The sequence below is a fragment of the Oryx dammah genome, unplaced genomic scaffold (genome assembly GCF_014754425.2).
Source record: "Oryx dammah isolate SB20612 unplaced genomic scaffold, SCBI_Odam_1.1 HiC_scaffold_2, whole genome shotgun sequence".
Lineage (NCBI taxonomy): Eukaryota > Metazoa > Chordata > Mammalia > Artiodactyla > Bovidae > Oryx > Oryx dammah.
The window spans coordinates 45,804,119-45,818,500 of NW_024070186.1; the positions used below are offsets into that span (position 1 = coordinate 45,804,119).

At 40.4% G+C, this 14,382-nt stretch overlaps 1 protein-coding gene across 2 annotated transcripts in view; it reads left to right on the forward strand.

Annotated features, from left to right (window-relative positions):
• Nucleotides 1-14,382, forward strand: part of KCNAB1 (potassium voltage-gated channel subfamily A member regulatory beta subunit 1) — a 452,075-nt gene that overhangs the window by 173,038 nt on the left and 264,655 nt on the right. The gene's annotated exons all lie outside the window — the stretch shown is intronic.

The following is a 14,382-nucleotide window of genomic DNA, read 5'->3' on the forward strand; positions in this document are numbered from 1 at the left end:
GGGTCACACAGAGTCGGACACAACTGAGGTGACTTAGCAGCAGCAGTGTTGCTATTATCCATTTGCATCTGTATCTTCCCCATTAGTCTAAACAGCTTGAGGTTTGACTCTGGCTCATCTCTATAACCCCAGAGTCTGACCTGGCACATAATAACTGCTCAATAAACGCTTGGAAAATGAATGACTACACATGCAGGATACTGTGTAAAATGCTGGGGATACAGAGTAAGGGTCCTCTCTTGAGTATTTCCAGTCTAGTATGGTGGTGTGGTGTGTGTACTCAGTCATGTCCAATTCTCTGTGACCCCACGGATTGTAGCCTGCCAGGCTCCTCTGTCCTTGGGATTTCCCAGGCAAGAATACTGGAGTGGGTTGCATTTCCTCCTCCAGGGGATCTTCCCAACCCAGGGATTAGACCTGTATCTCCTGCACTGGCAGGCAGATTCTTTACCACTACATCACCTGGGAGGCCCAATGTGGCTAGATACCTGCATGAAAAGGGTGCATATGTTAAGTGATACAAAGAATAATTGTTGCTATAGTTTGAGGAGCCATCATTCATCAGGGGCTCTAGGAGTTAGGGAGAGGTTTCATGAGAAAGATCAGGGAAGCTCGATGTTGAGAAAGGAGAAATACCAAGATGAGCAGAAAGGAGGATGAGATCTGATAGACTGCAGCAGAGGAGCAGCCTGTCCTAAAGGCTGTGCGTGGAGTCCTGAGAAATAATGGAGTAGGGCAGAGAGTTCATACAGGGAAGTGGTGAGAGGGCATCCTGTAGAGGCAAAGAGGAGTTGAATGTAAGGGGAACATCAGCAATGAAGAATCATTTCAGAGTTTTGAACAAGGTGTCTGGTTACAGAGTTCTATCAAGAAGAAATTAATCTGGCAGCTGTTCCAAAAAAAAAAAAAAATCTAAGAGTTGTAAGTTTGAAACAAGAGAATTTATGTTGAATTCCAAGGCATTTTCTATTTTCCTATAAAAATAAGACTACATAAAAACGGCTCGGACCAGATGCCTTTCTCAGGCCCTTCCTCCTCTAGCCTCTTTATTAAAGCACACATCTCATCCACAGTTCTTTACCTCCCACGAATGGTGGGCAGATTTTGAATCAAAGCAATTGAAGTGAAAGATCAATCTTGTCAGCTGATTACGTAAAAGGCACTGAGTGTGTGTGAGTGTGTGTGTATGCTTGTGAGCTTCCGTATGGGGAAAAGTGGGAGGAAATAGGTGGGCTGAAGAGGAGGAAGGGGAGAAGTGCCAGCTCTGTGGCTCTGTTTCAAATAGAAATATTTGATTTTAGTCCAGAGAAGAGAGCAGCTTGGATATTTAAAATGCCGTTTTGGGGGAGAGCGGGTAAAGAATACAATTGTCATTTTCACTTATACCCATGGATGTGGGCTTTCCTCTCTTCCTCAAAGCAAAATGATGAAAATGGGGGAGGTGGAGAAACCTTCCTGAAAGTTGGTTGCTGATTCAGTCTCATAGAGTTTATTCCACCTCTGCAAGGCATTCATAGAGTTCATTCCACCTCTGCAAGGCATCAGCCAGAAGTCTGGCATCCATGGGATGGTGAGAAAATGGTAGGAGGGGAGGGAGCCTCCTGCAACTGGTAGGCAAACGTAGTTCCAGGTCTGTAGCTCTGGAAATGTATATATGCCCAATCTGTGTCTGTATGTGTGTAGACTCATGAACGAGTAAAGGAATCTACCCAAGGTATTTCCAGAAAGAACTTGTCTTCTAGCTGAGAGCTTCAGTTGACTTATTGGAGCCCTTAATCCTAAATCCATTCAATGACCCTCTTTGGACGTTGCACTCATTATAGAAATTCTCTTTTTAAAAATTTCTGTAAACATTTGCACTTGTGGTAATTTGAGAAATGTTCTGAGAGGAGGAGAAAAAATTCCATTACATTGAAAAGGAAAATCAGATTCATAAGTTTCACTTTGATTGTTTAAATTCATTTCGTCAAATGCATAGTTTGTCATTACTATATGAATTCATGAACAGATGAGACTTGGGCCCAGTGAACTGATCAAAGTATAGGACTCCTGGTTTCTTTGAGTATGTTTCACAACTTTTGTTTTGAAAAAAAGACAATACCATTTTATGAGAAGAACTGAATTCACATGTATTGATTCATCTATTTCCTTATAAGAATTTCAAAGCCATTTTGGGAGTCATCAGAAATAATAAAAAATAATTTGATGCTCCAGTTTTAATCATGTTGCGTGCTTAAAAATATTTCTATGACCAGTTTTCCACTCTTTTCAGAATTAGAAGATAAGAGTGATAGAGGCTGAAGGATTAAGGCCAAAAAAAGTCTTTCAAATTTCCACTTCAATATTGAGAATTTTTAATCCTATGTAATCACAGAAATAAATGAATTAGCAGTGGTTGTTGGCACTGAGGAAACTTCAGATTCCATCTAGTTCAGTCATATCATTTTATGCAGAATGACCAGTTCCTTGATCACAGTTACTCGAGGAGCTGATGAAAGGGTCAAGGTCAAACTCAGGTCCTGGCTCCAAGAGCAGGATTCCTTATGCTCTGTTAGCTTCTACATGACAGCTCCTTGATCATGCCCCATTTTTTAACACAGGAAAGAAGCAGAGAGCATGAAAACTTCTAGAAGGGACAATTCCTTTCTATACGTGTGCATCGTCTGCAGTTCAAGCTTTTATCTCTAGAAGAAGGAAAGCCCTGCTGTGCATTCGAAGAGCCAGACCAGCTTCCTTCATCTCCTGCAGAGTTGTGAGGACCCCAAAGTGCCCCCATGGCAGCTCTCTACTTACACTAATTCTGAAGCTGAACATAAATTAACTTTCAGATGACAGTGTGCTTGGTATCACAGTTTCTAAATAACTGGTGTCTCAGAAAGAAATCTACAAACCCTTGGGCACAGGTGATAGGACAGGAATACATGTCAATCCTGGATATCAAATGCTCCTTAGGGCGTTCAACACTGAACCTACTTCACTCTCCTCCATGCTTTGAGAGATTACTTTGAAAACTTGCTCCTGAGACTCAGAATCAAAATACATTAAAAAAAAAAACCCTCCTTGCAGGTTGATTTTCAGTTACTCAGATTGGAAACCAAAACAGAAGCCCAGCAGTGATTTTTTTTTTTTTCTTGGAATCGACAACTAGGGAGGACTCTGAGAGTCCTCACACAGGCCATCTGGTCTAGCTCTCATGAGAAATCTGTCCTGTTTTTCCAATTTGCACTGTGCAGCAACTACTTGTAAAGGCCCCTGAAGAAATATTGTGTAATCTCCTTTCACAGCAGTCATGAAAAAAAATTTTTTTGGCTCATTTTTCTATGAATTAGAATCATTCAGTAAGCTCTGAAATCCTCCGAGGAAGCAATAAAGTGAGGGCTCTTAGAATTCTTGTCTGTCATCTGGACCCTAATAGTCAAAGTCAGGCTGAAAATGATAATAGAAAATTGAGAGCAAGAAAGCAAGGGCACAGCAATGAGGCAAGATGGGGAGCACCATGATGTGCTAGAGGCTCCTAACCTCCTGTTGATATCTGGGGAGGGACAGTCTTTCCCATTCTGGTCCCAGCACCTGCTCTCCTGGCCTGACTACTCTGCTGCTAAATGATCCAAGTCCAAAAGATACTTCACCATGAGAAAATTCCTCCTTGTGATCAACTCAGCTCCTTTCAAGCTGCATTGGAAGCTTCTTGGTTTGTCCTCAATTGAAAGGAAAATGAAAGTGTTAGTTACTCAGTCGTGTCTGACTCTTTGCCACCCCGTGGACTGTAGCCCACCAGGCTTCTCTGTCTATGAAATTCTCCAGGGAAGAATTCTGGGCACAGGTGATGCCCTGCCTTCTCCAGGGCATCTTCCTAACCCAGGGATTGAACCTGGGTCTTGAGATAGTTGTAATTATCTACTTCATAAGTCCTCTGGTACTTGAAAACCATTACTATGACAGCCTTCTAATTTCTAGGATGGTTCCTCCTCCTATACTTCATTTTCTGATTCCCAGCTGCAATTATGACTCTCACCTAAAGCCTCTATCCATCCAGAGCTGGATACAATTCCAAGCATAGATCTAGACTTTTTAGTACAGAATCATAAGATTACCTAATAACAGAAACATGCTCTGTCCCCTTGTCTGCATTCCACTGTTATGCTTACTGTTTTAGAAGAAAACAGTAAATTTTAACATTTTGAGCCAATCTTTTAAAAAATTGCTCTGAAACATTTTTAAATGTTTTGACCCATTTATTTGAATAATGGAGGATCCCTATGCTGATATGTAGCAACTCTTATGAGATAATATGCTCTAAAGGTTTTAATGGTGACAGTTGAAATCTCTTGGGTTAAAGAAATATGAAAAAGGTTAATTCTGACATATAAGTTTCAATAGCATTTGAGTATCTAGACAGAAAAACTAACAGCTTGCAATATGATTAATTTACCTTTTGATATGCTCTTATAGAGATTCTTTTAATCTAGCGGGTTTTAATGTAAAAGCAACTGTGCGTAACTAGTTTTATTAGCAGAAAAAGTTTTCTGTATTGGTAATTAACATCTTCCAAGACAGTGTCCCTGAAGGGACTTAACCGCAGGAAATTCCAAGCATAGTGTTCTCCATGATGAGTTTGTTATCTATTGGAAGGCCCATCTGCTTTGACAGAGCTCTTATATAAGAAAAGTGAGCTTTTCCCTGAAGAACATATGCTATTAAGGCACCCTCTTTTCCATTTCTTTGAAATTAATTTCCACATTAAACTTGGTTTTTGTGTTATGGGGTTTTGTTGTTGGTGTCTTTGGCCTGAGACCACAGCAACAAGCTTGTTGTAAAAATTAACTGCGTAAATAATATGGCTTTAATGAATGCTATTCTCTCTCAACAAAAGCCAGCAAAGAATTCCTCTGAGGCATCTGATGAAAATAGACCTTTTGACTCATTCCTTCTCCATTTTCTACGTCTATATGAACAAGCACTTCTGCATTACGGAGTTTTTGCACTTATTGAAAAGAATGGAAATGCTCAGAAGACATCTTCATCTGATCACAGAGGGTTTTCATCTTAATGGAAAACATAGTTGTTCCATTATGATGAAGAGAAAATAAGCAAACTGTTCAAGGAGGCTCAGATAGAAAGTGGGAGTTGGGAAATTCATGGTCTAGCATACAGCTTCTCACTCAATAATGGCTGATCTTTCATTTCTAAAGAAGTTCAAGATTTCAATTACACTCAAATACAGTTTTTCCAAAAGCAATCTTTTAGAAATCAGGAGGCTTGGGTATCTTAGTCCATAAAAACACAGAATCATTCCTTAACCAGAGAAGCAAGTGTATGTTTGCCTGAGGGTTCCAGACTCCACCAGATGTTTCCTAAGGTCTTCATCAGGACTTTCTGAGGTCCTATTGCAAAACAGGAAGTAATTTAGAAGGAGACGTGGCAAGTATCTTTAGGAAGCAAAGCTGGGCATTTTATAGTAATTTCCGATTGCTCCTGCAATAAACTGCCATGAAGTTAGTGCCTTAAAACAACACAAATGCGTTCTTTCACAGTTCTGGAAGCCAGAAATCTAAAATCAAGTTGTCAGCAGGGTTCTGTTCCTTCTGGAGGCCACAGGATAGAAATTACTCCTTCACCTTTTCCAGCTTTCAGAGGCCACTTGCATTTCTTAGCACCTCTCTACAACTTATGGAGAGATTGCACATCTCCTCTTTCTCACTTTGATCTTCCTGCTTCCCTCTTATAAGCACTGCTGAGACAACATTGGTTCCAGCCAGATAATCCAGGATAATCACCCCATCTCATAATCTTTAACTTAATCACACATGCAAAGTCCCCTTTACCACATAAGTTAACATTATTCACAAGTTCCCAGTGATTAGGCTGTGAACATCTTTTAGTGGCCATTATACAGTTCTACCACATGTATCATGCAAATATGTTATGCAGAAGAGGGCCAAGTAAAGGAAACCAAAGTATCAAGCATTACATCCTCATTACTTTCTCTAGCATCTGAGACTCACTCAGGTGAGGCAAGACAGCAAAAGGAATAATGAGGTCATGGAATATGCAGGGCGATGTGGATTTTTCTCTGTCTAAGGCTACAGCTTAGGTTTGAATCAGAATAAAAATTCTTGTTTACAGTGTGTAGCTTCAGTGTGAAAAAGTTTAAACAGTTTTATCTTGACCTCGGTAATTACCATAATGGCAGCTATTGCTTGAAATTTGTTCTGTTTCTTAGGCCCCTTAATGCAACATCTGCTAGAAATATTCCATTGTTGTTGTTTTTTTAATTCCAAGACCTAAGTAAAAATTGGTAAGTGGACAATAATAGAAAAGTCAATGGATAGCCGTAAAGATCAAGCTGTAATTAAAATTCTCATGACTCCAGAAATATATATAACTGCTTCCAAATTTCGTAACTGCAGTCCGTCAGCTCGGGAGTCTCACTTCTTCCGAGTACCTGGGGTGTGGGAGCCATGGCAGCGCATCTTTCATCCTGATATGATGTATCTGTGAGGCCCAGTTCATATAATATAATATAATATAATAACTTAACCTTCGGAGGAGGCAATGGCACCCCACTCCAGTACTCTTGCCTGGAAAATCCCATGGACGGAGGAGCCTGGTGGGCTGCAGTCCATGGGGTCGCTAAGAGTCGGACTCGACTGAGCGACTTCACTTTCACTTTTCACTTTCATGCATTGGAGAAGGAAATGGCAACCCACTCCAGTGTTCCAGAAAACTCATACTGTCCCTTCCTTCTTAGTGTTGTCAATTAATGGTGGTGTTGGGGACAGAAAAGTAGGAGTTTCTTGCAGGGATATGAATTTCTTTTTCTGAACCCTTCTATTAAATATTTTCTTGAACTCATTAGGCTGGTCAGGCATTTTATTTTAATGACAAAGATATTTTTATTCTTATTCATAAAATTTGTACATATTCTGATACAAATTTTCAAAATTTTTAGCAAGTGTTTTATTTCTTTATAATTTTTGCTATGCTGGGTCATCATTGCTGCACAGGCTTTCTCTAGCTGCGGCGAGCGGGGCCTACTCTCTAGTTGCAGTGCATAATTTTCTCCTGGTACACAGCACGGGCTTTATGCCAGGCTTAGTGGTCCCTAGGCATGTGGGATCTTCTTGGAACAGGGATCGAACCCATGTAATGGCAGGTAGATTCTTAACCACTGGACCACCAGGGAAACCCCCAAATTTTCAAATGTTTTAACTCATACAATTTTCCTCTGTGGTATTTGGTCTAACATACCAATAAAAAGTAGTTGGTTGTTCCTTAGTTTTCTTCTTTCTTTTCCAAAACCCATGGCTCCTCTATCACTGCCTAGAATATTGGATTTTGAAGAATTACACTTTTGATGCCAAATCATTTAATTTTGCATACCTTCTCTGGGCCTTCAAGCAATAAGTACCAGATTATATCAGATTTAGGGAGAAATGTTAGTGGCTGTAGATCAATGTGAGTTAGAAAAGATTCGTTTGGAATTCAGAAATCAGAAGAGTCAAGAGTTAAAACTCACCCTTGGGTTATAATTACCTCACTCATGACCAGCTTTTGTTTCCTGGAGCCTTTAAAAGACACAATACTTGAGTGAGAGGGAAGTGAGGAAATGAGTTCTTTGGGACCTTGTTGATTGCGGACTGTGCTACCACTCTGAACTATAGAGCCGAGTTGCAAAGAATGGGTTAGAATGCAATGGTGGAGGAAGTAATTCTACAGTAGGAGTAGGAAAGTAGTGTTGTAGAACACTCACAGGGCTACGTAACAACACCTGCATTTTCAATTCAGTAGACCATCTTTACATGAGTGTGACAGTGTATTTATAGTCACCAGTGAACACCAAGCCCCTCTAATAGTACATTGAGGGCAGGATGGGGAAGAACCAGACCTATCCTTGATACCCCCAGAATTCTTGCCAACAGGGTCTATTTTCTAACTCAGAGAAGATATTTTCCTAATGTAAACACAACAATAACAACATTGGTTAATATCAACAACAGAAAAAAATTAACAGGTTGAAGTCTGCAAGTCTATTCAGCTAATAAACTTGTTTGATTATAGGTCATTGATGGCCACTAATGAAGCAAATGTGATGAATTTAATGTGTACTTCAATCTTATTTCTTAGCAGGAAAGTGGTATCATGACAATGTCATTGATCAAAGTATTTGACTTTTAATAATGATTAGTTTTAGAAATAAAGACATTCACAAAATGTTAGTTTGTAATTTTTCTTGCTTGTTACTCTTGCTTAGAATAGTAACCTGATGTATACCTACTTTCGGAGAAGGCACTGGCGACCCACTCCAGTACTCTTGCCTGGAAAATGCCATGGACGGAGGAGCCTGGTAGGCTGCAGTCCATGGGGTCACTAAGAGTCGGACATGACTGAGCGACTTCACTTTCACTTTTCACTTTCATGCATTGGAGAAGGAAATGGCAACCCACTCCAGTGTTCTTGCCTGGAGAATCCCAGGCACAGGGAAGCCTGGTGGGCTGCCATCTATGGGGCTGCACAGAGTCGGACACGAATGAAGCAACTTAGCAGCAGCAGCAGCATACCTACTTTGAGATGGAAATATCTTGGGGGCAGGGTTTGACAAAAGACAAATACTAATTATCCAAAATGTCTGAGTAACATTCTGTTCCACCAAAATCTGACTTTATGTGATTGCCTCACATAAACATTTAAACCAAGGAGTTGAGAGAACTTAATTAGTGCTATTTTTATCCTTGAGCAAAATTCTGAAAGGGGTTAGCAAGTAATGTTATGTCCATTTTCAGTTATAGAAACTGAGGCATAAAAACAGAACCTAATGACATCTTGTACAATCCCAAATATTGAGCTTTCCATTTCAATTCTAAGTTCAGACAGTTTCTGGCCAACTTTTTCTTATGGTGGCCCAGCATTTGTTTATGCCAGTTGTGACTCAGGACTAAAAGGAATCCAACATGTACAAGTGGCATTTCTGGGCGAGGTTCTAACTTCCCTTGTTGGCATGAGCCACGGAATGGTCCGGGGACATGGTATCCGTCATTATTACTCTGACCAGAAAATCAGGGCAGAGGTTGAACTGGAGCAGCATAGTGGTACAAAGAACATATATGCCGGAGCTCAGGCCTGGTTCAGAATCTATAGGCTGATGGAAAGTTTAGCAGCCATTATATTTATTTTTGGCAGTTCAAACTATTCGAAGTTTTCCTCGAGTGGGGAATAAGGACATCTTCAGGCCTTAGTAGATACATTTATATATAGCTCAAGAAAGTAACAAGTATTTTAAAGGTGAATTTTTGGTAAGTATTATACATATTTAATTCAGCAAGGTGTGTGTCTGTGTGTGTGTGTATTTAAGGTGCAAACACAAAACGTGGAGTACTAGCAGTAAATAGGCTCTGCAGGAGCATGCCGAATAGCTCCTAGTACTGCAACACGTTAAGTTATATATATATATATTCTTTTCCACTGATTTATGACAGGTTTTTATATATTCAGTTGGCTGATGTATATTCAACTATATCGAATATAGTTCTCTGTGCAATACAATAGGACCTTTTGTTTATTCATTCTATATATAATAGTTTGCATCTGCTGGTCCCAAACTCCCAAACCAACCTTCCCCTGCCCTCCTCCTCCTTGGCAACCACAAGTCTGTTTTCTGTATCTGTGAATGTACTTTTGTTTCATAGATCTATTCATTTGTGTCGTTAGATTCCACATATAAGTGATATCATGTGGCCTTTGTCTTTATTTTTCTTACTTTGCTTAGTATGATGATCTGTAGGTCCATCCATGTAGCTGCAAATGACAATATTTCATTATTTTTATGGCTGAATAATATTCCATTATGAGCTTACTTACTTGGTGGTTCAGTGGTAAAGAACCCACGCAGGAGACAACGAGTTCGATCTCTGGGTCGGGAAGATCCCCTGGAAAAGGCAATGGCAAGCTACTCCAGTATTCTTGCTTGGGAAATCCCATGGACAGAGGAGCCTTATGGGGTAACGTTTATGGGATCACAAAAAAGTTAGATATGACTTCATAAGTAAACAACAACTAACAACAACAGTATACCATTATGTGTGTGTGTGTGCGTGTGTGTGTGTGCGCGTATCCACCACATCTTTATTCATTCATCTTTTGATGGACATTTAGGTTGTTTCCATGTCTTAGCTATTTGTAAATGGTGCTTCTGTGAACATTGGGTACATGTGTCCTTTTGAATTATATTTTTGTCCAGATATATGCTAGGAGTGGAATTGTACCTAGCTTTGTCTTTACTAGCAAATTTCTTAATTTCTCTGTGCTCCAGTATCTGTAAAATGGACCTGGTAATCCTTTATGGGATTGCTTTGGAAGATTACATGTGATTGTAAAGTACCAACTGTTATCCGTTAAAATTCTCAATAATATCAAAAAGAAAGTTGACAAGAATGAATGAGGCTCTATGAGCACATGTTAATATCATCACAATAGATCTTTCTTTAATCTTTTTTTTGCTTTGAAATATTCATATTTTAATCAGCCCCAGTCTTAGCACAGTATCTGGCATTTTATAGGTGATCAATAAAGTTCATTGGATGGATAATTGGATGCATTAATGAGCCAGTTTCCATCAGTTTCTAAGGTTTCTGTGGGATTGTACTGCAATGTAAAACTCTTGGCTTCCTGTGCAGGCTTTATTCTTTATCTGACTTGTCCTCTTCACATCCATGATGAGTTCTCTCTTTTGAAGGCAGGAATCCTGTCTGTTTTTGACCTTAGCTACTGAAGAGCCTGACCTATCCTTGCTGTCCCCCATTGTTTCTATTATATCTACTTATACCCAGCCTTGTACCAGAAAGGAATGTAAGGTGGTTCCCCAAATGGCATGGATTAAAACATGAAAAAAGAAAACTAAAATGACAGAGTAAAGACAGGGATTAAGGTACTTGTAATCATTTGTTCTAAAACACGTACATTCCTTGAGAAAGACCTACTGGCCATGCACTGCGTTGCTCCAAAAGAGAAAAGTGCATCCATGTGCAAGATCCTGGGAGGAGGGCTGTGAGAAGACCATTTGAGTCTTTGCTTTTGTTGGCTTTCTGCTACGAATGTGGGTCTGCATAAAATGGTGATTCCCAAGTTATCACTTGATCCTTTACAAAGAAGGGGATAATGAAAGCAAGATAGTTTATAATACTATAATCTTTATGGTAGTAAATAGATTAAAGCATAAAAAGAATACCTGAATGCAAAATACCAGACTTTGTAGGCAAATTATTTATATTGATATTCACAGGTTCATACTGATTAATTATGATAACTGTTTCAAACCCCTTCAATGAGTTGGATTTTGAACATATCATGATGTGCATTTTGAGCTGGTTAAATTTTGCCATGACACATCCAATCACTCTGGCCTTTTATCAAGGGATATAGCAGCTGGAGAGCCCGAATTCCTCAGGGGTTCAGGTAACAGGTCCTCTTGAAACCCTGAGTCCAGATCCACTCATTCCAGCCACAGTGAGCTACAATGTTGTCTTCTGAGATGCAGGAACAGAGAAGGGATCCTCTGGTTTGGTTGCAGTGGGGCATTTCATTATCTACTGAAAGATATTAACATATGTGGCTTCTCCCCGCATCTTTCTCCTTTCTTTTCTCCATTCAAATAAGTAGTTTATGCTTTCTTATTTGCAGAAAGTGTGATTTTGTTTCCCAAAATCTAAGCCTGTTGAAGAGACTCAGGTTTTAGAGCAAAGGCACTTGCCAGATTAAGCCGAGATTCTGATGGATAAGAGGTTCAATGGAAGGTCTTTGGCCCCATGAGTCTACCTCCCTGATAGCATTTAAAGAACAGGATAGGACCTCAGAGGAAAGGGTCCTATGGTATCAGAGAGACTGGGTCCTCAGGCAGGGGCTCAGCTTCTCCCCACATCTATGAAGTTACCTGTGTGGCTTGAAGGTAGCAGAGTCAAGGACCATATGTTCTGGGACAAAGGCTGTCTCTAGGATAACAATGGACAGATGACCAATAATGGGAGGGATTCCTTAATACCTTGGGAGGGTAAGATTGGGACCTTGGCCTGACCTCAGTAGTATAGAGGGAGCAAAAAGAGAGCTGCTGCTGCTGCTGCTAAGTTACTCCAGTCGTGTCCGACTCTGTGCGACCCCATAGATGGCAGCCCACCAGGCTCCCCCATTCCTGGGATTCTCTAGGCAAGAACACTGGAGTGGGTTGCCATTTCCTTCTCCAATGCATGAAAGTGGAAAGTCAAAGTGAAGTCGCTCAGTCGTGTCCGATTCTTAGTGACCCCATGGACTGCAGCCTACCAGGCTCCTCCATCCATGGGATTCTCTAGGCAAGAGTACTGAAGTGGGGGTGCCATTGCCTTCTCCAAAAAAGAGAGCTGCTGCTGCTGCTGCTAAGTCACTTCAGTCGTGTCCGACTCTGTGCGACCCCATAGACGAGAGCCCACCAGGCTCTGCCATCCCTGGGATTCTCCAGGCAAGAACACTGGAGTGGGTTGCCATTTCCTTCTCCAATGCATGAAAGTGAAGAGTGAAAGTGAAGAGTGAAAGTGATGTCGCTCAGTCATGTCTGACTCTTTGCTGACCCCACGGACTGCAGCCTACCAGGCTCCTCCGTCCATGGGATTCTCCAGGCAAGAGTACTGGAGTGGGGTGCCATCGCCTTCTCCGAAAAAGAGAGCTAGTGTTGTCTAAAAGTTAAATTTCCTGTCAGCTTGGCAGGAGAAGCTCCCTGAGTTGAAATTAAGTGAAATTATAGAAAAATTTTAGCACACTATATTTCTTGAACATCTACGTTTGTGGCCTGAGACTCATAGTTGCTTTGTGTGCATTTTGAAAAGTGGACGAGTTGTACAGGAAGACAATCCAGGCATCATTTCAAGGTGGGAAACCAGCCAACCAAAGTAAGAAGGGCAAGGAAGAGGACAAATGCTTCCTGCTAGAGACATTAATGCCCATGCTTCATCCTACAGAGACTACAGAGTCGCTTAGTATCTACAGGAGATGAGGTCCAGTAACCCCATGGATAACAAAATCCCAAGATGCTCAAGTCCCTTATACAGAATGGCCTAGTACATGCGTGCATGTAACCTCACACTGCTTCCGATATACTTTAATCATCTCTAGATTATATATAATACCTAATATAATGTAAATGCTATGTAAACAGTTACCAGCATATAGCAAATTAAGTTAAGCCTTTTGGACCTTTCTGGAATTTTTTTAAAGAATATTTTTGATCTGTGGTTGGTTAAATCTGTAGATGTGGAACCTACAGATACGAAGGGCCAAGTATATACAGATTTGTTTTAAGAATGGCAGAAGTTATTTTTTATGGGAATATGGAAATTTTTTGCTTGGAAATGTTTTCATTTCTATTTCTTTCTGTTCTACCTTCTCAAGAGTAGAAATTATTTATATAGTTAAAAAGTTCCTCCTACCAGCACACTTATTTCTCAAAAGAATGATTAAGTGATTTCTACTTCTGCTTAGGTCAAGAGAGAATTTTATTAAATTGAAAGTTGAGTTTGATGGTGCAGAGCCAAGTTGAAAGAGAAAATTAAGGGCTCTGAAGTTGTCCTGGTGCTATTACCACCACTCTGGGGGAGGAGAACTCAGGCCCCGAAAAGGGCAGATGTATAGGTAAGGCAGAGTAATACCATCTCAGGGAGGCTGTGACTGACCACATTATTATTAAAATACCATGCAGTGTTCTAACCATGAAATAGGAGTTAGAGGGCAAATCTCAGTATTAAACTGTTGACATGAAAGCTTTTGCATATGTAATTGTGATTATCCACAAAAGAGTAAGTGGGGCTTCCCTGATGGCTCAACGGGTAAAGAATCCTCCTGTAATGCAGGAGATACAGAGAAGGCGGGCTCAATCCCTGGGCTGGGAAGATCCCCTGGAGGAGGAAATGGCAACCCATTCCAGTATTCTTGCCTGAAAAATCCCATGGACAGAGGAGCCTGATGGGCTACAGTTCACAGAATTGCAGAGTTGGACACAAGTAAGCACAGAAAGGAGTAGGTATTATGCAGAATAAATTGTTCCTAGAAGAGCATCATGCCTGTATATGTGGATCCTTAACTATTAAGGCCAATAAGATTTCAAAAGAATGGATTCATTCAACAAAAACTCCCTGAACACCTGCTCTGTGCTCTGGGTGTTGAGGATAAGCGGCTAAGCAAAATGGAGTCTTTGTATTTTAAAAGCTTAAATTTTAAAACAAGGAGAAAGAGAAACAAAGTAAATATTTAGCATATCAGGAGCTAAAGATCTGTTATTTGAAGATAAGCATGGCAAGAGGCATTGGCTCCTGGAGGGTGCTATTTAAAGAGGGTGGACAGATAATCAAAAGGTCTACAAATAAC